Source organism: Bombus vancouverensis, chromosome 3, assembly GCF_051014615.1.
Source record: "Bombus vancouverensis nearcticus chromosome 3, iyBomVanc1_principal, whole genome shotgun sequence".
In the NCBI taxonomy this organism is placed as follows: Eukaryota; Metazoa; Arthropoda; class Insecta; order Hymenoptera; family Apidae; genus Bombus; species Bombus vancouverensis.
The window spans coordinates 9,888,439-9,912,962 of NC_134913.1; the positions used below are offsets into that span (position 1 = coordinate 9,888,439).

Here is a 24,524-nt window from a genome sequence, read left to right on the forward strand (position 1 = left end):
CAGAACCAGGGATTGTTCGAGGAAAACCTAGTGAAAATGTAATTAGAGTGGATAAACTACGAATCGAGTTTGATTACACATAGTGGATCTCATGGTTCCGTTGTTCTTTTGTTTCGGATGCATTGTCATGGATCAGAACGAAGATCTTGTATTTCTTCTTTCGATGGAATGTTGTTTTGTCTAGTTCGGATGCAATTTATAATAGTTTTTTATTCGTATTTTGACCGATTTATTCCATATAAGCCATAAATTATTTGGTTCCCATTTTTTTCATTCATCGTCGTTAGACGATCACGAGAAATTTATCTAATTAGAAGTCGGAGAAAGCATGTTCTAAATACTATCAAACTGCAAAATACAAATTGATAACTCGCATAGTTTCAGTAAAGCGATTTGTATATAGTAATACAGATATATTGCGTCGTTGAAGGTTGAACTATGCATATGATAACACATATGGCTCACATAATGTTTGAATACTTTTTCATACACATGTGACAATTGGAATATTTTAAAAATTTAATTCACAATAAAATCATTCCGTTTTCATATTGTGAAAATGGAAATTAGTGTATCATTGTCATTTAGTAGGAATTGAAGTAAGGGAAGTTGATGTTTCATCTCATAGAATACAATTCCAAATTGTCTATACTTTTTCGTCGAACATATTCGCTGCTATTCAAATTCTACTCGAATTCTTTGTATTCTCGTTCCATCAGAAATGTTTTTATCTTAGATAACAATGTCTTTTGCAACACACTGTTCAGTGCTTTGCTTACTTCCCTATGTTATTTCATGATCATACAAAAAAACCAAAATGTAGTAGTTGTGTCGTTATAATAATGAAATAATTGTATCAGCGCTCCATATGAGTCAGTAGTAGTAAATATGTAGAAAAATTCCACTGTCTGCAGATTGAAGTAAGTACTTAATGAAAATCATATAAAATATTAGGGGGATCTGTCAAGAACGATTATTTATCTACGAAACCATTCAGCGTTAGAGGGCAATAAAAGCAAGGGGGATTTCCCATCCTCGTACACGCCTCGCCCTTTCACATTAAACGGTTCGTAAATATTGACTTACAGTCGAGTAGGCGTGAAGATCGGTTCGTCATTTGTGCTCCACGAGTGGCTTCGTTGACAGCTGTAATTTGTATCGTCTGCAGTTTACATTGTTCGCGAGTAAACCGTTTCTCGGTGCCAGCATAACCGTACAGCCTTAAATCAATGTATGCCACGTAACGTTATTGATAAAAGGGGTACGTACGTATGTATCACGTTGCACGACAGTTATATATGCATGAGCTCGTGTTTTCCTCTTTTTCGTACATATATCTCCGATCCGTGAAACACAGAAGGGATAGTTTAAGAGTTTGTGTATTAGGAAATATAATATCTTCGATCACACGTGCACTTTGATACTATTACGCTACATGACATGTTTGCTGAGATGAGATAAGGCCGTTTGTCAATTTGACACAATCTTCTGATTATGAATTTTAGAACGCCCGTGGATGGATTTCACAAATCCATAGGGATCTGAATCTATTTAAAAATCCTCTCTAAATTATATTACGTTAAACAAAAAGAAAATTCTATTTATCCCTTCTACTATAACCTTTTTATTCACAAATTCGCTTTATCACAACTCCTATACCCCAGAAACAAATGGTTTCAAAATACCCACTTAGTAGAACCCTTCTCCGCCGACTTGCGAAACAATCGGCAACGGAGCGGAGCCTCAGATGAACCTAGCACAATGCGCGCGGCTAAGTATCGTAATCATCCATCACCGGATTCAAGCCAAACTCGTTGGCTTTCAACGCTAATTGTGTTATCGTTGATCTCATCCCTCGACGACCATTTATTAGTACGCGACCGTGTCTCAGAACTCAAGCAGAATCCTGCTTCTCATTTAAGAACGTTTCGTGGTCGTGTTTACGACGCGAAATTTGGCATAGGAGCTAAACGACAACGATTCAGCGTGGACTACGCTGCGACAGGTGTTGTAACTGTCCCAGATTCCGGTTCGTTTACCAATAGACAGTCTCGCTTAAATATATCAGCAGCTGCGCGGTCGATTTCACAACGGTAGGGTCTGCGGAATCCTTGCGAATCGATATCGCGATCGGTCAAATCGATAGCCGAATCGAGCCAAGCCAGCACAGCCAGCCCCCGTTGCGAAACGAAAAGGAAAGTCGATCTACGTTTGCATCTTTCGGCAGCAGAATGCAATCTACCGACATGGATCTGCGGCCGAGGACCGCCAATTAAGTTTGCAAAACGCCTCGCGTGTATTCACCCGTTTTCTTTGATTGCGTTTGTGAAAGGACCAGGAAGTTTATCCGTAGGATTTTTTTGTGAAAGGACTCTGTAGAGGTCCAAGAGTTGAATCTACCGTTCGTGTTAATTATTCATCTTTTGGGATTTGTGGCTGGATGCTTTTACGGTGCATATCGCGTATTATCTCCGTTGCTAGTTTCCGGAGCTACGCGCTTAACGAAGCGCGTAATTCGAAACTGAAACAATGAGCGATGAGAATTGTTGATACTTGACGCTTGGGTTAGGGTTGTTCTTACGAGTATTGAGATGAAGGTCCACAAATGTCAGCAGCGTTCTTTTCGAATAAGACATTGATAGTTTGCGAAAAGTTGAATGTCTTTGGCTGAATCTTTTGTAGTCCTGATGCTGGTTTTTTTTTAGGATAGTGGATATATCGTGAATATATCGTTTGAGTGAGTTGTTTTGGGTTTTACAAGTGGCGGAATCGAGGTCTTCAGGGACGATGCGTAAGTAAAGTGAATCTGTAATTCTTTCTCTGTTCAAGAAATTTTATGCGGATTTAAGAAAGTAATAATTGATCGACGTAAAACCAAGAGTGTATAAAGGACGATTTGTTATTTCTCACTGATTCTTAAGAAATATTATCAATGGAATCTTATTAACAAATAATTCAATACATCGCCGTTTTCCGGTTTACGCTCTAACAATTAAAATAATCTTAGTTGAATTATGTAGAAAGTGGGGAAATGCGTTAAAATGTCTTGAATGTTCAAGAAAAATGTAATGAACAAACGTTTTCTTCACCTTAATAGTAACGTGTACGTGGTGTAGAATTTCTAGTAATATCAGTAATTTTTTCAATTATAAATGCTGGATATTTCTTTCTGTCCTTTTCTGTAGATGTTTGGTCCGTAGGGACGAAGAAATGGCGGAAGGTTGTTCCTTGAAAATGCAGAATTCTTCTCGAGGCATTAGTAACCGTGGCAACCACTTAATTTCCGTAATTTTCTGTTTATTACTCGCTGAGTTATTGCGTTATCAAGGCAGGAATACGGCACGCTATTTTTGACACGTCCACGTGCAGCATTTAAATGCTTGCCTTGTTTTAGGAGCTCGGTCGTTTCAAGTACTCTGATCATGATGCGAGTTGTAAAAGATAGTATGAAATTTGATTAAATTGAAGTAGATATATATATACGTTTAAATGTGGTGTGCGTATAATTTATGTAACATGTAATGGTCAAGATAACGATAACGATGATGGTAATTTTGTAAGAGACAGATTAATTAAGTTAAAAATTATGGATCCTCAGAAGAGATTAAATTTATCAAAAAATATGTGCTTGAGTACCTTTTTATAAATTTATAGATACCTATTACTTGGACATATAGCAATAAAAATTCGTCAATTATTAATATACCTAATTATCTTTCTCCGTCGAATTAATTATCGATAAATGTCAATTAACATCCAATATCACTGACAAAGCGAGCGATTCAGTATCTAAAATTCCCATATAATCATAAATATCGTCATATTAATATCATAAGATTCATATAAATATGTATAAAATGTATTGAATAAGAATTTTTACCTCTTAATACTCCACAACGAAAAAAATCCAAAATTGAAAAAATAAACTTCCATCAAAATCAATTAGAGGTTTCAAACATCTCGTAAATCATAGCGGACGCACAATGCCGCGAAATTAATTAATAACCACTGGCAATTAATTACCTGCACCGAATAAAACAGAAGAAAGTTGGCGGCGGTTGGTGGGTTTCGAACAAAAGAGAGGCGTCGCGACGTCGTCGTTAATCGTCTTCGGGATAATTACGCGATTCAACCATTGGATTTTTGCGCGGAAACGCCGCGCTGCCCGAAAGCTCGTTGTTGCCGCATCGTGATTTCAATTCGCCGCCGAGCCTCTTTGCTCTTCTATATTTTTTTTATTTCTCTCTCTTTCTCTCTCTCTCTCTCTCTCTCTCTGTCTATCGCCACGAGCTCGAGCTTTTGTACGGTTCTCGCTGCCTGATTTTTGCATACCAAAAGCCACGGAATGTCGCTGCGCGAACGTTTGAACCCGCCTCGACCAATTACGTTCCGTGAATTACATCGCGACGCATCGCTTACAGAAATGTCGTTTTTGATTTTCGCGATGATGTCTCGTGATTCTGAAACGAATCCACCAGTCATGTTACACAGGTTAGCGTTTTAGAGTTTTAGAGGCTTTAGATTCTGTGTGTAATCGCAGACGAATTGTTCGATAAGAGGATTTTGTGATAAATGAGAAACCTAGTTTTCTTCTCTTAAATGTTCCAGAGCGCATTTAGCTGTGGCTTTTTCTGAAAATCAGTGCCTTCGGCATGTTATTTTTAGATAATTGGCGATTGTGAAGAAATCGACGACGAAATGACATTTAAGCGTAGCAAGGCCAAACGTGTTTAATTTCAAAGCTAATTGCGTAGATAGGTGACAAGTGATATCAAAATGACTTTGAAATCGCTTCTTTCATTATCAGCATAATTACTGACAAAGCGTTTCGTGTTTCCTTAATGTTACAACTCACTTTCAGTTACTTTCCTCATCTTTACTTAAAGACGCAACAAAATTCTATGTCATTCTCCCGATTTCATTGCATTCGAGATGATTTATTACACAAGTTGTGCATGAAATTTTAACTGGACCATATACGAAAATATACATATATATCAAAATATTATCCGGAAGTAGAAATAAATTACGGAAATTCATAAATTATACAAAAACCATAAACGTAACGCAAAAAACAAATTTAGCATAAAACTTGCTACTTATATATTTAATTCACGTACATGTATCCTGACGAAGATACTCGAATTTTTATGATTCAATGTCACTTTTGTTTCAACAAGCAAACAAACATTTAAAATAGCACAAAATTAAAATAAAAGGATTACAAATATTAATGTACCTATTAAAAGAATAGTATACAATTATTAACCTACACTTACTAACGTAAAAGATATTATCAAATGAATACACTAAGAAAAGTGACAAAATTCTTAATGTATTAAGAAATTTAACAATAAGATAGGAACGTAAATCTCAGGTATATGAACATCAATTCTTTCACATAATATTTTCCTATCGAATTGAAAAAATTGTTTAATGATATAAAGAAGATACAATTGGATAGTAAATGATCGAAAGAAGGAAAGAACTTCAGACTTTAGATCTATGATTTCTTTACTGAGGTTCTTGATAAGCTAACAGTAGTCGTCATTTGTACAGCAACTGTTTCTCCTTCGAGCAAGGATGACACGCGTCGAAAAGCAACAAACACCTTTCGCGCTTGTTGCGTCTTCAACCATGCGCAGGTTACGTAATATTACAGATATTACTGATACATTATCACAGCGTCATTACTGCGTTGCTCGTAAACTTGGTCGTCAGTAAATCGAATACCATCTGCGTCATCTAACGCGTTGCTCTTCTGTCGCGATAATTATGAACCGTGTGATAATCAACAAGAAAGTTGCTGCATAAAAACTGCTTTGTGTTAGCAATTACCTGACATTTTATAATACTTGTTATCTCTCGAAATGCGTCATTGCCAGGTAATTAACGGTTCGAGCTTTGATTCGAGGTCATACTTTGATAAATCTATCTGCAATATACGATCTGTGATATTAAGGGGATTTTGATATATCTAAACTCCATCTTTCACATTTTTAATTTAACAAGATTTTTTCATTTGTACATTTTCAATTTGTGTTTGCAGTACAGCACGGGAATATTTAAAAGTTTGCTAAAATCAACGTTGTATTCGTTCGTATTCCTAATTCATTTAAGTATGAATTTTTTATTAAATTTGTGTTTGGAATAATACTAATATTTGGTAGAATCGACAATTAATTTATTAAAATTTATAGGTTTGATAATTGAGAAGTTGTGCATATTGAAGCATTTATTAGTTTTAACGTTGTAGGACAGAACAGTTTAGAAAATACTATATGACAGATTGTGAGGTTCTTTTCAAGGTATTATAAAGATTGATAAAATCCATGTGTAAAAGTAGATGACATAAAAATGATGTAAGCAGGAAATCAATCAGTATCGTTTCCTTATCAGTTATCGAAATATACAGCGAAAGAAGTTATCAGATACAAGTAAATCGTTGAACAATATTTCGATTATGTGCTGATGAAATTGTAATTGTAATTGGTTGCAATGAAAAATAACATAGGGAGGAAAATAAAAGCTTCTTTTAACCACACTATAATCAATAGCATAACTGAATCACAGTTGCGTGTTTCAAAAAATCTCATACCACAAAGCAGAAACTTTTCCAATATTCTTAAGCGATATTATTATTATTATAAGAACAAACATTTATACTCTAAAAAAATATTGCAAAATCCAATCTGACATTGCATAAAGTCTCCCTTAATAATTTCTAAATAAATTTAAATAGCTCTTCAAATATCTAAATACTAAATCTGTCTCCTAAATTCTAAATAAATAACTAAATATTTTAAATACGAATTATTTCACTTATTGTTAGAAAATAACATCGTTCATACACAGAAGAAGTCAGTCGCATGCTTCTCGTTACTAAACTACTCTAACAATAAATGCCGACATGTATTATAGAATCTATTTTTGTTAGTATATTTTATTTCCAAAATTCAAATAATCATCTGTATTTATATTTATAAAGAATATAACACGAAAAAGAGAAAGCGAAAAGACACATCTTTGCAGATCACGCGTTTCTCTTCTCACGGTCGCGGGCAGATCCAATTTCGCAATCCTGTTATTTCGGATATTATTATCGTTGAGGAAACAGTCGTAAAAGTCGTGCAACGAAGGTGCTGCGATTAACACGTTCCACCTAAAATTTGCACGCGTTCCGCGAACGTTTTTCCCTTAGAACTGAGATAATAATAGCCATTAGCGGCGTTAATTATCGGGCTTATCGCGAAATTTATCTCTTCAAGGTTGCCCACATTGGTGTGCATTACCGGAATAGGTATTATCATAAGTGACCTGCACTACACTTTACCCCACGTCTCGCTCGTTTGTGAATCAGGGTAGCAACTAATGCCTCGTTCTTTTCCCAGTCAACGTCCTAATTTACGCATACCTGTCTTCAAACACGTTTGACATCCACTTCACTCGATTCATAAAGTTTATTTTGACGAGTGGAGAAAAATGATGTTGCAAATAATTTCCCAAATTGGTTAGTACCAAGGTGATGCATAAGCTCGTACGATTTTTACATATATTCCTTTGTATTATTATGTCGAACGACTAAAGTTATTTGATTTATACGTGGAAAAATATACTATTTTCTTCGTCGCTCCTGCTTTGAAGTTCTACCTCCAGTAGTGAAACAGAAGTATACGTTTTTCTAATTTTTCCATATTCCTTTCTGAGCAAATAATGATGAAATGCAATGAATTAATCGAACGAGATATAGGACACCAAGAAACCAAGACCGACATAGCATTAACATATAAAACAAATAACTTTATTCGCTCTAAAATATAGTAGAAGGAAATATATCAAGAAAATGCACGAGCTTATGAACCACCTTAATATATTCACCATTTTATCAAACAAATTATGCAACACAATTACATCAATTCCCATATATAAATTGAAAGTTTCGCGATTCTACCGCAGCTATGCAACAAGCAAAATCAATCCACCGACAAAAAAGCGATAACTACTCTTAAAAGTGAAAATTTCATCCTCTGGTGTATAATTTCGCAAGATAATAAATAATCCATTTCAATTTGTCTGGACTGTGTTCGTTAAATAAATAACGCTACCATTAATACGTCTCTGACATCTTTCGAAAAGTTGATCTCCGGTTTGCTCAATTACAGAGCGCGGTGCGCTGTATTTTTCACCATGAATTCGTAATGCTTCCCCGTTCGTCCGACAACGATAGCTCTCCGCGCGTTCAAGTACGCGGCAATGGATCGAAAACACCTCGTTTCCTATAATTGCACGGCAAACAGTGGTTAATTACCTCCTCGACTGGCTTTTAAAACATGGTTACATAATGCAAACGTGCCGGAGAGTTCGGTACCGTTATTCGTCCGGCCATCACTCGTGCAATCTCATATTTTCGATGAAAAAGCAGGAAAGAAAAATACGAGTATGTAAATAGCAAAGAGCGTATCCATCAGAGAAATCAGTCTGCTGCATTATTCCGAATAAATCTTCAATTACATTTCTTTCATTGTCGCTGTTAGGATCGTTTTTATTGTTCGAAGCTTTTCAACGAGGTTAATTTCAACTCGTACAAATATTGTAATTAAATTTACCGAGAATATCTGCTAGCATTGATAATTACCACGTATAATCACGGATTGGAGTTGAGTGATTTATCACAGAGATATCAATGTTGAATTTATTTCACGTTTGATTTGGCGTGTTTGATTTTCGGCTGTTGGATTTTTCTGGGCTGCACGTGTTATTCGAACGCCCTGCTATTCTGGCACACTCGATTTCATGATAAAAAATTGATAATTATTTACTAAGGTAATTCATTTTGTCATTTCATTATACCCTTGACGCAAGTTTCTTTTAATTGGAATATGACGTCTGTTCATTGTTTGCTATATTCTCGCCGATCGCATAACTGCCTCATGTAACAACGAATTACTCGGTTAGTGTATTAAAACAGGTAATTCCTGAAGTTGACTGAAGACATGTTAATGAGTTGCTCAAACGCGTCGGGGAATAATTGGAAAGAATACTTCCAAGCAACTGGTTAAAGACCAATTAACAGTCGATAACAGAGAATATTATGTACACATAGCGCGTATTATAGGTTTATAAAAAACGAAGAACGCTAATTGTTCACCTGTTCAAGGCTCGAAAATTTCCTGTCTAGACTCTGTGGCGGTAAACTTTCCATGCACAAACAAAGAACTTTATCTGGTATCTGGCTGAATCTCTTGTTCCACTAAAAGCAATTTAAAGATACAAAAGTACATGAATACACTCACAAGTATTAGAATATTTACAGAAAAGCAATTAATCCGAGAAGATATTTAGAAGCTGTAGAAACTTTCAGGATTCTTATTTCGTTTGAAGGATCTCGTAAATTATAAACGATTAATATCTTACCTTGTATATATGTACGTTGTATAGCCGATGAATTTTTATATTATAATATTTCGCGTTCTTTGATCCCACATAACACGTTTAGAATTTTCCGAACTTTTTCTCTACTTTATTTAAAATCTTTTCGACGAGGTCTCAGCTTTAAATCAAAGAATTGAGCACGCCAATGTCTAACTCTCGATTGATTATTTTTCTATAATGGTAGCAAATAACTTCTACAAATCTTCGTTGCGTGTTCTATATCAATCTTACTTAGGTTTTATCTCATTGATTGCGAACCCATTAGAGTCGATCTGTAACTGGTATGGCTGATCATTTCGTCATATTGGTAATATGTTCAGAAATCCACAAATATGTGATTAAAAAATAAAGAAGTATTCTATGTTATACGTATTATATTATTTCATTCCATGTTAAACGTATTGCATTATTTAAACACTATTAAATTATACGTACATCTATAGATTATTAGATATTGATACACACAACACTTTACGATCGATATTTATTAAATTACCATGAAAGTAAAAGTTATTGAAGTCTGATAGACTTCGCCCTTACGAGTTAATAATCGGTACAGAGATTGCCAAAAGTAAACCACCGACTAATAAAAGGAATACCTAATGTAGGGAAAATGGGGAGAAGAGAAGAGAGGAAGGAATCACGGACAACGTGGAAAGTGGAGCAATAGTGGAGAGTTTCCGGGACGAGCGCGGAGTGGTTCGCGCGATAATCGATCGCCGGTCTAATCGATTCGATACACCCACGCCCGTTCCAATCAGTGGTCGCACGACTTACACAAGACCGCAGCGATTGGTCGATGCACGCCGGTGCACTTCGTTTTCGTTTCGGCATCATCCATCGCGTTTTCCGGCAAGCCATAATTTTTGGCCACGATCACACTGATATCCGCGCGAATTTATAGCCTATACATATTTTGCATCGGTCGCGTGCACCATGTGCTCCATGTTTCCCTTTCCGCTATTCGATTTTTTGGAAATTTCCGAAGCCTGTTCTTTATTAGCATAATATGCACTTTCACGTTCTTTAACGATTAAACTTTTGTAATAAAACTTGAACTGTTGGATCACACATTCTATGTTTTATGATTTATCGTTGTGTCCATCCGATTCAAAGGGGTACGAAAATCGCATTTTTATTTATGGAATCACAAAGTAAATGACAATTTGGAAACACTTCGTTACACAATTATAATTATAAGTCAAAGGATAATTTATATAATTACACAACTGTAGAGTAAACGCTATACTTCTAAGCTGTTTTAGCTGTATGATGGTTTTGGTAACTATTGGGTTGGCAACTAAGTGGTTGCGGATTTTGTTGTTACCACCTAATGGCAAAATCCGCAATCACTTAGTTGCCAACCCAATAGTTCTTCGTTATTCGTTGGAACTTTTCGCGAATCTCGAATTACATTTTAAATGGTTTACATATCGGTAATATTACACCGTTAACGTATCACACCTCTAAACTATTGTATTCTCTTATTTGTACGTGATAATTTCCAACTCGAAAGTCGAGCAAAGAAAAGAATTGGCGTTCACAGGGATAACGGAACGAACAGTAGATATACGATAATAGGTCGATACAACTCGGTAATAGCGGTATTAATGAGCGATAGCAGGAAAAAGGTAACGGTACCGATAACACACGGTGACAGATGCAGCTGGTGTAATTTGAGGCTGGAATGACACACGATTATTAATTACACACGTGTCATAGGATCGTGAATTTTCATGTCGATTCGACACTTTAACGGGACTCGTATTTGACTGGATTGGATTGGGAATATTGCAAGTAACTTGGAAACCGGATAAGACAACTGACACGATGATCGACAAGATGACTTCTATTGGAAGGATGAATTGTGCGTTTATGAAGAATTGTGGTCATAATGTACGTTATACATTTTTAAGAATTTATATTATTTACTAAGAAGTATATAAAATAGCTGGATCACTATAGATTTTAGAATCTCTACTCTCAGTGTAAAATTTAATTTCATATGTCTTTGTAGAAATATTTAATGAGCTTCATTCATTCATCTATAATGAATAATATGCTATATTTTTAATACACGTACGTACTTGTTTGCCTTGTACATGTTTCATCTACAAACATTATATTACAGCGGGTGGAAGATACGTTAATTGAACACCTTTACTAAATGGAGAAAGAAAGCTTTCGTTGATACTCATTACGATTGTTGATACTCATTTTTATTTGTGAATCAGTGTATCTATTATCGTTTATCTATCATCGTTATTATCGAAGAATAAATTAGACTTAATTTAGCAGCTTATAATAAAGCAACTTATGGAAAAAGTAGATAACGATGATAATCGAGAAGGCGGATTAATTTAAAAGATAAATATCTTGCGAGAGAAATAATATTTTGAAGAAAAATCGTATTTCTGTCATACTTTATTTTCTACAACATTTTTAGATTCAAACAAAAGTGCAACAATTACATTAAAGAATTAACTAGAACTACGTTCAACGAATACCATTCCCAAAACTTACAGCTATCTATAGTCACCTAACTCTCAACAAATTAATAAAACAAAAGATAAAAAAACGTTAATCTGATGTTAATAATACAACAGTCTACTCTAAATTGTATTAATCTTCAATATTTTTCAAATAACCATAAGATCCATTAAGATCAGTATCAAATCTACGATCAAACTCGCTTTAATCGTCAACAAACAATTAAGCATCTAAATTACTCGTCTCTTATATCAGAAACACTGACAATCGATCGTTCAAACGAATCTAATACACAAAGAGTTGCTTTCAACCGCATCATCGATCTTCACGCAGCGTCGCCGTTATTGAAGCCATACTTCTTCGCTGCGCCTCATGCTAATGAGGTTAGTATATCATAACGTCTAGAGAACGAGTGCAGGTCGCAGATAAGTCCTTTATTTATACAAGGAATTAGTATGGCCTCCGTGTGCGCGCGAGTGTACACGACCGCAACACGCGGGTAATGCGCTATTATTCAATGGAGTTGCACGTATATGTGTGCTTGCTGGCAATAAATTGCATCCAGGTAATGCGTATACCCTGCCGTCGGAAGTAAATCTTCGAAGAGGTTACGCCCCCTTTCCAGCCGCATCGAGAACGTTTTCTCGAAACTCGACCGGTTCTACCGAGAAATCGAGAGTCACTCCAAACGTTTCGCTCTGTTTTATAGGTTTTTTAAGGGCTGCGTCTGCCAACATTCGCTGTTCGATAATTTAAGGTTTGCGGTAGGCGAGGAATCGTGAGTTTTGTAAAAATTGGTTTTGGATGGATTTGCCTTACCTAAGTCTCGAGTCGCGAGCGATTTTCATATTTTTCTGTACGAGCTCGCGAACAAAATACATATCTTGTATAGGTTTATCATTAGGAGATTTTCAATGCAGCAAGGAAAAAGAATGAAAATAAAGGAAGAAGAGGGAAATATTCTTTTTTGTATTAACTTGCAACATACAAATGGCGTGGCCTGATGAAATTAGCAGAGTATGTCTAATAGAAGGCGATTTCAACATCGTTGGTGACTGGATGGTTAATTTGCAAAATTAAATCATTTATCTCAGCGTGCAATATTTCAAATACAATCGTTGGCATTCGTCGTATTACGATCATAACCTTAAGCATATATAGAGAGTTGCCGAGGAAATATAACGCACGAAATAAATTGGCTTCATTCGATCAATTCTTCGGTATAATCGTAACAGACTTTCATCTGAAAGAGCTAACTCGATTGCTCTATGCAATAATTCCTATGTAATATTGTTTCATTAAAAATTGATTGACTCGCCAGTCGTCACGTTATTATTGGATTTTTGGATTTCATGTTTTATTAAATGAAAAACGAGCTTCCTTAATTACCTGATTAGTGGAATTATAATTAAACGATTTCAACTAGTTCGTTTCGAAGGAGCACCGTTTCGTCGAAAACCATTTATTTTTAGTAATTACACACTTGTCGCCACTGCGCGAGACAGAACACGGTGACAGAACAGCGTTCATTAGAAATACAGTAAGATCGATAATGGAACCTGCGAACCTTGACCCAGCCATAGTTACGTCAATGACAATGTTTCAATAGCACAATGGAATCCGGAAGACGCGGCTGAGAAATTCATTCGATTTCCAGGCAACGATGATTTTCATCTTTCATTTCGTCTCGATGAGGAAATCGATGGTAGTCGACGATAAGGCAGTGTGGTTTGTAGGCAGAAAGCGTCCTTTTCGAGCATTCGAGTGAAAGTCGGTCAAGGGATTGGTGAAAATTGGAACGAGGCGTTGACTTCAAAAAAACAAAAAGCGAAGTTGAAGAATATATAGCGACTTGCGAATATATTTCAAGAGTTTCATGAATATACGCTGCTCAAAAAACTTACAATTAGAGTATCGTTTCTCGTATTTTTTATTTTTATGCATAACGTGCGTCTGCGGATTCTTTTCTTTTTTCAATCTTCATACAAATCTTTTTGGTTTCTTTCATTTTTTTTCTTTGCTGGTATTTCACAGCTTTTTTTACGAACAAGTAGCTGTTTCAATGCTCTCGCTTATGTGAGTGATAATTATCTTTATTCACGCAGAGCGCCTTGTTTTCTTCCAGTTTTTTCTACGCTATTTCACACCTGTTTCCTACGTAAATTTCGAAAAATTATTAAGATTCAGCACACAGGTTTTATCACTGTAAGAATTATTATACTACGTAAAGAATAAGAATGAAATGAAAAAAAGTTCCACGCATTGCCGTAATCTTCGTTAAGTCTGGCCCCTTGTTTTGTTCCTAGTTTTTGCCATAGCACTTCGTACATCTGTTATCTATTGTATAAACAATTGGTTAAAAAGTTGACGTGTTTTTGCTGTGTTTAGTCTTCCTTGAGTACGCTCGAATGAAAGTGTGCCCATGCGAGTTTCATTTCAAACGAGCGAACTTGATACGCGTTGTCCGGCCGCAACCGGTATAATCCACTTTGAGTGTATTCTTTGCTCTGCAAGCTTCTTATTGCGTAAGCCACAAACATTTTTCTGCAAATGGAGATTGTTAATGATTCCATTATTACTCATGGTTACAAATATTAACTATTTTCATTTATTTTTGTCTATCTCGAATTGATTATTACTTAGCTCGAATTTTAATCGAAGGTATTAGAGTTTTCCAAAGAGAATAATTTCCAGATAAACTGCTATCAATATTTTATGCATGATGAATACCTAATTGGAATATGATACGTCTTTAAGCGATACGGTCATGCATCATTAATGTTCTAATGAAAGTACAATTGATATTCCCATCTGTCACATTCTGTATGCTAATGAGCTTATACGGTGTCTTCGTATATCATTAATTCACGTTGATATTGCTTTGCGTCTCATTTCTACCTTTCAAATTACAATTTCCAGAGGGGTCAAAAGCAATACGTATGAAAAATTTAAATATCGTAGTTGCACGACAGTATCGATCGATCCAAGCGGAAACCTAGCATCTTCGTTATATACGAAATATACAAATATCGTTGTTACAATATTCCACACGTATTAATATAACGCACATATTGTTATTCAAACTTCGTGCAACGCAAAAAATTATACAACTTCACGGACCAAATAGAATTAATCGAAGCCCTACGAGGATTAGAAAGAGATTCTAGCAAAAATGCTGTTACTTGCAAAAATATCCAACGTTAGAACTGCTAATAACTGAAGTATAAAACTTGCGTCCAGCAAATGGAAATAAAAGTTGCATGAAGAAAACGTGCGGTATAAGAAGAAAAAGAACCTTCCGTCTATATATTTTACAAAAAGAGTTACTCAAGTATTCAAAAATGTGGCAAATTTATAAAAATTTCCATGGAAAATTACTAATTGATCAATTTTAGTCATTGGTCATTGTACTACTCTGGCGCTTCTAATATCAACCTTTTCTGAATCTTTCCATATTTTTGTTTCAAGGCTCATATTTAAACAAACAGAAGGAATTTTTATTTTGATATTTCGCAAATAATCTCAACCATACCAAAAATTGGAAAACAATACGTAATTTTATGCTGCATAAAATTTAAAAGACGTTGGAGTAATAAATGAAGAAGAACGGGTCGAGAAAGATCCAAAGAACCAGTATAGTAGAGTTTAGAAGAGAATAATAATAGAAAAGAATGATAATTGTTCTGTAGAAGAGAATAATAATTGCTCGAGAAAATAAAATGAATGAAATTATTTTACGTTGGATACAAGCACGCAGAGGAGAAGAAAAGGCTCAGAAAAAGTAAATAATCAACGTGTTTAACGGAGAAATCGAGGGAAAATAGGGACAGAAGGGGAAACCTAGAGAGTATCCTAATCTACCGCACGCGGAATTAATGTTAGGTCTATTCTAATAGTAATCCTCCACGTCTTCCTCCGCATCGCATATGTTGCCTTGATGCGCACGCGGAACTTTCCTCGTGCAAATAAGGAGCTGGAGCGTAAGTTGCCACCCATTACGCGATACACACTGGCGCATGAAACTATATTGTTACGACCTTTCCTGATGAACCTTTTTGTTCTGGAAAGGAAGTTGATATTTGGGGCGGTAGTACCACGATAAAATTGATTAGGACGCGGAGAAAATATGACTGATTAATTGTGACAGTTCTATCCCTATATTTTATAGTCTTCTGATTAGGTGTGGGTTTTAAACGAATTGAGAAAATAAAATGGTAAATATAGATTTTAGAAATAAATATTGTCAATAAATACAAGAAATGCATTCCTGTTACATGAAAACTGTGGACTTTTGATATTTACCATGTTTGGAATTAGTTAAATTTACTTATTTCTCTATACACCATACTCTTAACATTATAATATTGTAATAATATTATTCGTGCAATAAAATTGATCACCTATTCTATTGGCTAATATTACTAGACCGTAAATAATTGTGCAGGAAGACTCAGAAAGCAAAAATTATTAGCAAACAATTCCATGAAAGAAGCATGAAAACAATGAGAGTATTGCATAACTAGCAATAATCTTTGTTATCTTATCTATTGGATAAGAAAACAAAAGCTGTGTCGCTTATATTTCACAGACTTAATATAGTTTCTAGATTAAGGATAATTTCATATATCTTTATATTATTTCTCAATAAAACCTGCAACCCCTTTATTTCCAATTCATTATAATTGCTATCCACGCAATTAACGCCCACATCAATCGTTTCCGTTACGCGCTTCCTCGATTCACACAGATCCCGCTCATCGTCCTTCGTCTGACCAGACACTTACTCATTCTACTAACAAACTATCTGAAGCCAACCCACGCAGTTCTATTCTCAATTTCAATCTTCAAACAACTTCACCGTACTTTTTCCATTTATGTACAATTCCTGCAAAAAGAACTTACAAGCGCATTTTAATTGCCAACTTCATCCATTTATCGTAAATAAAATAAACTATTGCCTCTTCTTCGCTAAAATAAATTACTCTCTCTTTCTCCGTCAAAGAACAGTAAAAGATTTTCATTCTTCTGCCACTTAAAATAAATGCATCTCCGATAAAAAAAAAAAAAAAAAAAAAGAAAAGAAAGGAAAGAAAACTACAGTTCGAAGAATAGGTAATTGTATTTTAGCTGTAACGAATGTGCTAACGAGAATTCCCTTTCATGGGAATTAAAAGCGTGCCAGGAACTCTGGATGAGAATTAACCAAATTGCAGCGTTGGTGATGGGAGACTTCAACAAACTCTGCGACGAAATTAAGACGTTGAGGGAACCCGTTGAATTACTCCACGTAGACGTCCTAGACGTAGGTCGTCGAATATTTCGCTTTTATATGTACGTGTGTTTACATGTGTAAGGCTTTGTGTGAAGAAATGATGTTTCGGATGGCGCCACCGGCAGCGCGGCACCTACGGGCGGGTCCACACTAGGTCACGGGTCGATTTTCACCACGTAACGTTCCAATTCGCGCTTGATATTGATCTGAGCTTTTCCGCCCACGTTACAAACCGCCTTCCGGGCTGGCGTGGCTCCGCGTGCTCGCGCGAGAGGGTTGAAAGCGTTCTCTCCGGCCGCGCGGCCCCAAAGGCTTCCGGAGAATTCGAGAGTGGTCAGAAATCGAGATCCGCCAGCTTTTAGGGCGTCGCGGCTCTCTTTGATGCATCCTTAGCCGCGTGTAATGGAGCGAAACTCGGGATACGAGAGAAATTCAGAGTATCTTCATTTCTTTCTGCCGTTTCTTTTTCTTCTCAGCTTTTTTCATTCTTCCTTTCTTTTTTCCATTGTTCAGGGAAGAAGTTTCGAGAGCTTTTGTTTCGAGAGAGGTTAGTGTTCAACAATAAAATTATTTTTTTATCGATTACAGATAATTTGACGAATGATACGGAAGACATAGAATAAAGTGAAAAATATACACTTCCGTCGATAAGTCATTTGCCTAGTTTGTGCAAAATTTGTTGGAATTAAACATTTGTATAAAAAATTCTTTTCACGTTGCATCGTCCATTATTTTGAGACTTGTGCCGGTGATTATGAAAGTGGCCTAAGTCACAGATTTTTCGTCTCGAGATATTTAAAAGTGTTGCGTTTGATGTATGAACTGAATTCTGTTGAACGATGCAACAACCAATTCGCTCCACCAGTTGAATTTTTACAAAAGAGCTTTGCAAAGATAATTTCACATTATTACAATGCAAATAGACGCGAAGCAAAATGAGCGATAAATTCATTTTCTTTTTCGTTACTGATTTAGGCCACTTTCATAATCACCTGCACATTTGACGTAAGTGCTGACTTTATTTCACAATACAGGTTATTTGATGGTATAAAAACTTGCATATTTTAATTCGACCAAGTATTCGGTAAATAATCCAAAAGATCATGCGTTCACTCTAACAATCATTTTGCTCAATACAGGCAAGCGTACGATTTATGAACAGGACTGTACGTGATATGATTAGCGAAGGTAATTTAATTATTTGATTTCGATCTTATATTTACTTTATCGTTTTATCTTCTATTATGTTATATTTACTTTATCTTTTTATCTTCTATTATGTTATATTTACTTTATCTCTTCTTGATTCTCTTTGCGAATTTTAATTCTTTTTTCCATTATTTTCCTTTATCGTTGGGAGAAGAATTTTGGAAGTTTCTGTCGTAAAAATAGCCTCAGTATTTAAATTTCAATAATATGTTGTTTGATGACATAAAATATAATTTTATGAATGATATAAAGAAAACATCGATAAAAATGGATCTCATTTTCACGATCTCTGTTGTATGAAATAGAATGACACAGTGTTATTATGTCGCGAAGATTCTCGAATGACTTGTGACACTGGTTTCCGGAAAAAGACTTCGAGCGTGTAGTTCTATTTTAAAGTACCCGTAACCTTAGATTATAGAAGACTTGCTTGATTTTATGGGATCGCGTATTACGTCTATACGAAACAAAAGAAAGTGGAAATGCCATGAAATATCATCCACGAACAACTTGTATGATACATCTGTATGTCCCATATTTTTATTTTTTACTCTTCTTCACTTTTGGTGTATTTATATATTCCATACATATAAATACGAAAAAAAGATTGAGATTTTTTAATTATCTTATCATAATATAACCCAATTTATCTCGAAATTTAATTCCAATACCGAAATATAGTTTGTATTGAAATTCACATATGTGAAAACGTTAATTTTCGAGAAATACGAAGAAATAAAGAAGTTAAGATGATAAAGTACATAAACTACATAAACTACATTAACGCTACAAGTCCACAACATTCAAGGAACAAATGCCATAAGTATCGGAACGAATATAAATGTGTTTTTTCTTCCCATTCAAAATCTCCATTCCTTGCATTTGCATGACTTACCGCTTCCATTGTGCGATGCTTAAGACGTTAAAACCGCTCATTAAGGCCCATTTTTCTATCCACCAGCCTAATTCAAACCTTAACAAAAAATGATCGACGTTATCGTGGGAATCACGCGTTCTGGATGCAAAACAGGGAAGTTCAAGTTGGAAATTTCAGTGGGGGTCCGCGCTAGATAAATCCTCGAGATACGGGGCCCACACTCCCATCGGGTGGTCGATCAATCGGCCGTGCGAAGTAGAAGTTCGCCATGGTGGTTGAAGTTACCCTCTTGCGGAGTCAGTCACGCCCCGAGTTCGACGACCTCGCGTGGCCGCGCGGTGCCAAATCACCAAGGATGGGAAGCAGCACGAAATACTTCTCTGTGTTCCGTCACATCGGTCGACACGCCGTCGTTAATTCGAGTCGATCGATCGTCCAGGGTCGCCTGTTAAAATAGCACCCCTCCCCCTTTTCCACGACGTCACTGACGTGTCCTTGAGAGAATTCAACCCCCTTGCTCCGATAGGCTAAATACGAGCATCCTTTGTAGCTTGTGTGGAAAAAGGATCGTACCTTGGTATGGGGTTCGCTGATGGTTTGCGAGGGTTTATTAAGCGTGTATTGGTGTGTTGGTGTGGGGTGTTTGAGGATTGAGCGATTGACTTTGTTTAGATTTGAAATTTGGGAAATGGTGGACGTAGGGGATGGATCGAGAGTTCTGTACTAGTTGGTCTGGAGTGGCTGTTAATAGAACTTTTGTAATTTGACATTTAAATGGAAAATGTGGTTAGCAAGTTTAGGAAGAAAAGCAAATGTTTGTTTCGTAATCTGATTAAAAGTGGTAGAGGTTTGATCAAGAATATATTAAAGTATACAATGTATCAAAACCAATTTAACTAACTGAAACTCGTATTATTGTCAATATAGAATTATTATAACTCGAGAGGAAAGATAAACGAAATAAAAGAAATCGATTAAATTAAGGTGCGAACTGACAATTTCATGATGATCCTTGTCGATCAGAAAGGGTTGTGGATAATACAATTTTTATAGTTTGGTAAGAAGCATACACAAGATAAACATTGAATTAAGATGAACTAAAAGTTTCATTAGATTGTTGTCAATTAACAAAGTTTGTGTGGTTTCAAAAGACAGATGAACAGAACAGATAAGAAGTTAAGTGAGCTGAGAGACGAACAAAATAAAAGATAAATTAAGACATAATAATTAAGAGCGTCCCTTTTTTCAAATTTCCTGATATTCTAATATTTGTTTGCGTCAACGTCCGAGACACAAATTGGTTTCACTCGATGTACAAACACAGTCTCATCTCCATTGTCGAGATTAAAGACTTTTATACCCCAGTAGCTCGATGCTTGATACAATTATTCATGGAGAGGGAAACTTTAACTCTTCCCTGTGCACGCCTTTTAATAGAGATTGACGTATCGTAAATCCACAGTAACGCGGAGCTTTAAACAGATTCCACGAGTTAGGGGTCATTTAATCGAGTCAAGGGTGTGTACAGCATCCCTTCGTTACACATCATGCAAGTTTGCGTACATTGTATGCAAAATACAGCCGTAACTTTGAAAAACCTTCTTCGTAGCAATTTTCAAGAATATTATTCGAAAAAAACTTTACGATTGACTCGTAACTTTACATTTAAATTTACGCCTTGGATAAGACTGTTATTAAAAATGACAAAGATTAAACTGTCAGACTGAATCTTGATTAAAATTGAACAATCAGACTCGTATTAATTAAATGATTAGATAATTTTATTTAATGTATATATGTGTGTGTGTGTGTGTGCATGTGTGTGTATAATAATTGGATTATGATAGAATTTATAAAAGCGATTAAAGATAGATTACAAAAATTAAAATTCTTATCAGAAGATTAAAATTCGTTTCCAATGCTTCTGCTCGTATATCTCCAACTTCCTATTCGTACGTCACGTGTCTGGCTTCAAATATTACAGGAAAAAAATTTGAAGTAGACACAGACGATCGATGTAAGCTTGGACGGTAAAAAAAAAGACTCTCTAAATGCGTAGTTGCTACGATGAGAATATAAACGTATGTGGAACGCCTATAACTGTTAAATCGTTATCTCTATTATAGCAGTATCTTTCGTAAAGCGGATAACACGGCACCCCTTAACAGGTTAGCAACCCTCTTTTTTTCGGTGGATTTTTTGTGAAGCGTGCATGCAAAAATCGAGCCACGTTATCCGACCGTTTTCTTGTTTTCCTTGTTCCGTCTCGTGGAAAAAAGTCGGTCGTCGAGAGGGAATGTTTTCCGGCGACCGATCAATACCACAACCTCTCGGTTTCTTCTCACCCTCCGAGATTCCCGCCGCTCCCTTTCGCACCCCTTTTCGAAGAATCGCGACGAAATCACGTCGACTTCTCTCCCTCGTTGTCGTTCGACCGGATCCCTTCGAAACTTTCGAATCGCTTCACGCTATTATTCGAAATTAGGCATTCTCGAGGACAACGAGGTATTTCGAACGAGCCGATTGTCTTGGAACTTTCGAGATCCTGGCGAGAGTCCATAAGGAATGCCAAAGCGTCTTAAGTGGTGGCTGTTCGAACGATTCAATGGACTAGGAAAATTACGCTATCGCTGCAGCTTTCGCGAGTTTATGGAACAGTAGTTGGGAATTTCCCTTCCTTTAGGGAAATACCGCGGCATTCCAAGTTTGGCTATGGTATGGGTAGTTCGTGTGATTGAGTGTCGAAGATCGTAAAGAAAGAAATTTCGGCGATTTTGGTTCGCGGTTAGTTTGGAGTAAACAGTTTTATTCTCGTGAACGATGACGCATAGGTGGACTAATGGAGTTTCGAAGAAGCCTCCGTTGCGTGACCTGTATTTTTGTCGCTGCTCCTTGAATATTTCCGTGCGTTTCTTTCCTACGTAAATTTCTATTTTTCGCCAATATTTTCCATAAACTATACAAACAATCGTCGATAATCTATTATTATGATCAAAAACAATCTTTCGAACAACAAAAGAATCTAATCGAAACCAATCTTTCTCGAGAGATATAAAGTTCAGAGATTTCAACTAAATCGCTAATAATCCATTATACTGCAGCATACAGTTGATAAGTCCGTAAACGATCAACGAAAGAAACAAATTCTTCGAACAACGAAGGTACTTGATCCAAAGCAAGTTTATCTGAGAATGACAAAACTCCACCTAAAATATCAAGTGATTCGCCGACGATTGATTATAGTAGTTAATAGAAGCAGAAACAGCCAATTAAAAAATCGAATTCTTCAAACTAAGAAAGACCAGGAAGACACTTTCCACCGGAAAAGGATTAACATATCAAAAGAGAAATCGTAGGAATGATGGATTCATCTACGAAGCAGCTTGAATTGCGAAACGAGGATTGTCAAGCTGGTTCGATGATGCAAAAGCAGCCAGGTTCACGAGAATCCCTCGTTATCGTGCCGATCAGCTCTTTCCTCGAAACGAGTACGAGAGCCACGATGGAATTTCACTTGGAAGTCGTGGCTGGACTCGTTGCCCATTGTTCGATCGTTTTGTTGTCGTCCAGCGACGATTGTGTCGAGTCTGAGTGACAATGGAAACAATGGAGAACGCTCGGTGTCATCGTGCCGCGAGCCGACTTTCCCTGTCTTTTCTTATTCAAATCCCGACCTCTGGAACGTCATGGTGCGTCGAATGATTTCGTCGAACGGTTACGACCGCCTTCCACGGCATAAACGATCGTTTCGGCGAAGACTTTGCACCGATTTTCCAATAAAGCTCGAAAACGCGCGTTTACCGTAATGACGTCGCGATCGATGTTTAATAAAGCTCCGCTTCCTACAGGGTACGCGTTGGAAAATGAAATTTCTGATACTCGTTTGGGTTTATTGAACGTAAAATTTATAAACTACTTACGACGTTTCCCGCAGTGATGGAAAGCGTAAGATGTTAGAAGGAATAGAATTCATTTCTAGTTAACCCACTGAGTGAAATAATTTGTGAAAGTTGCTTAAACGCGATATTATTGAGAAATGTATATAAAGTAGTTCGCGTATTGTTTTGTCAAGATGAAACAATGTAAAAGAATAATAGGTACATTATAAAAGGTCTCTTTATATAAGTCAGAAACACAATGACTTAACGTGCTTATTGTGAAACTGCTTACTGTGAAATACAATGGTGTGTTAATTAATTTCACTTATTTTCCAGTAAATAATAATATTTCCACATTTACACAATAAGTATTTTCAAATAAACGAACGAAGTTATACAGCCGGCTGTTTATTAAACATTTCAACGGAAACGGAAAAAGAAATACAAATTTTGGGAATTTTCAAAAACCATTCAGGTAGATTTTAAGCAATTTTAATACAAAAACACATATACATATTTGAATTTTAATACATATTCTTACATCTATATCCTATAATTCTATTTTCTAAAATTTCCATTACACGTTTCTCAAAAGTAGACAATTGCTTCCAGAGTAGTTTTGGTGAAAATCCAGAATGATAAAGTTCTGAGGATTCTTCCAAATTCAGTTTCGCCCCAAAGCACCCTAGTATTCTAAGCTTGTCAACTCTCCAAACATACTTTTCAACAGCCGATCCTCCACCATGATTCGTTCCACGATTTACATCCACATGCATGTTACATTCCACGTAATACGATCCCAGCAATTACTTCCAATATTTCGGTGCGCGGCATCGAGTCTCATACAACTCCATAATTGGTGACAGCCGACGAGTTCGCACGTCTTCCGAGAACTTTTATTACCGCGCCGGCTATTTCTGATGCTCGGCCGCGTGCGATCGCATCCCGACGTCGATGCACGCATTCGTTGCACTCGATTTTTTCGCGCTTACACCCCCTCCATCGCTTTTTCAGCTGGTTTAAAAATTGAACCAGGTCGGTCTGGCTGAATCATTTGTCTAGCGAGGTTTCGCGACAACGAATGGAAGTGGCTCGCCTTCCAACGTTCTTCCTGATGAATATTCTTGGTAGCATGGTGAATGTATGTACGGTTGTTCAGCGGAGATGCGTTGCAGAGGTATTAAGCTGGGTTTGATATATTTTTGGAAGTGGTTTGAATGTTCGAGGAAGAGGTAATGCAGTTTTCACATTTATATAGGTTAGGCTTTTACGTTTAAGAGGCTTTTTCATTTGTTGAACGATACGAGGGTTAATCAAGTTGAGATGGTTTTTCGAAAGAGCTTGAACGTTTGAAGATTGGGCGATT

At 36.4% G+C, this 24,524-nt stretch overlaps 1 protein-coding gene across 2 annotated transcripts in view; it reads left to right on the forward strand.

Annotated features, from left to right (window-relative positions):
- LOC117165784 (uncharacterized) overlaps positions 1-24,524 on the forward strand; it is a 124,804-nt gene that overhangs the window by 1,134 nt on the left and 99,146 nt on the right. The window lies entirely within an intron of this gene.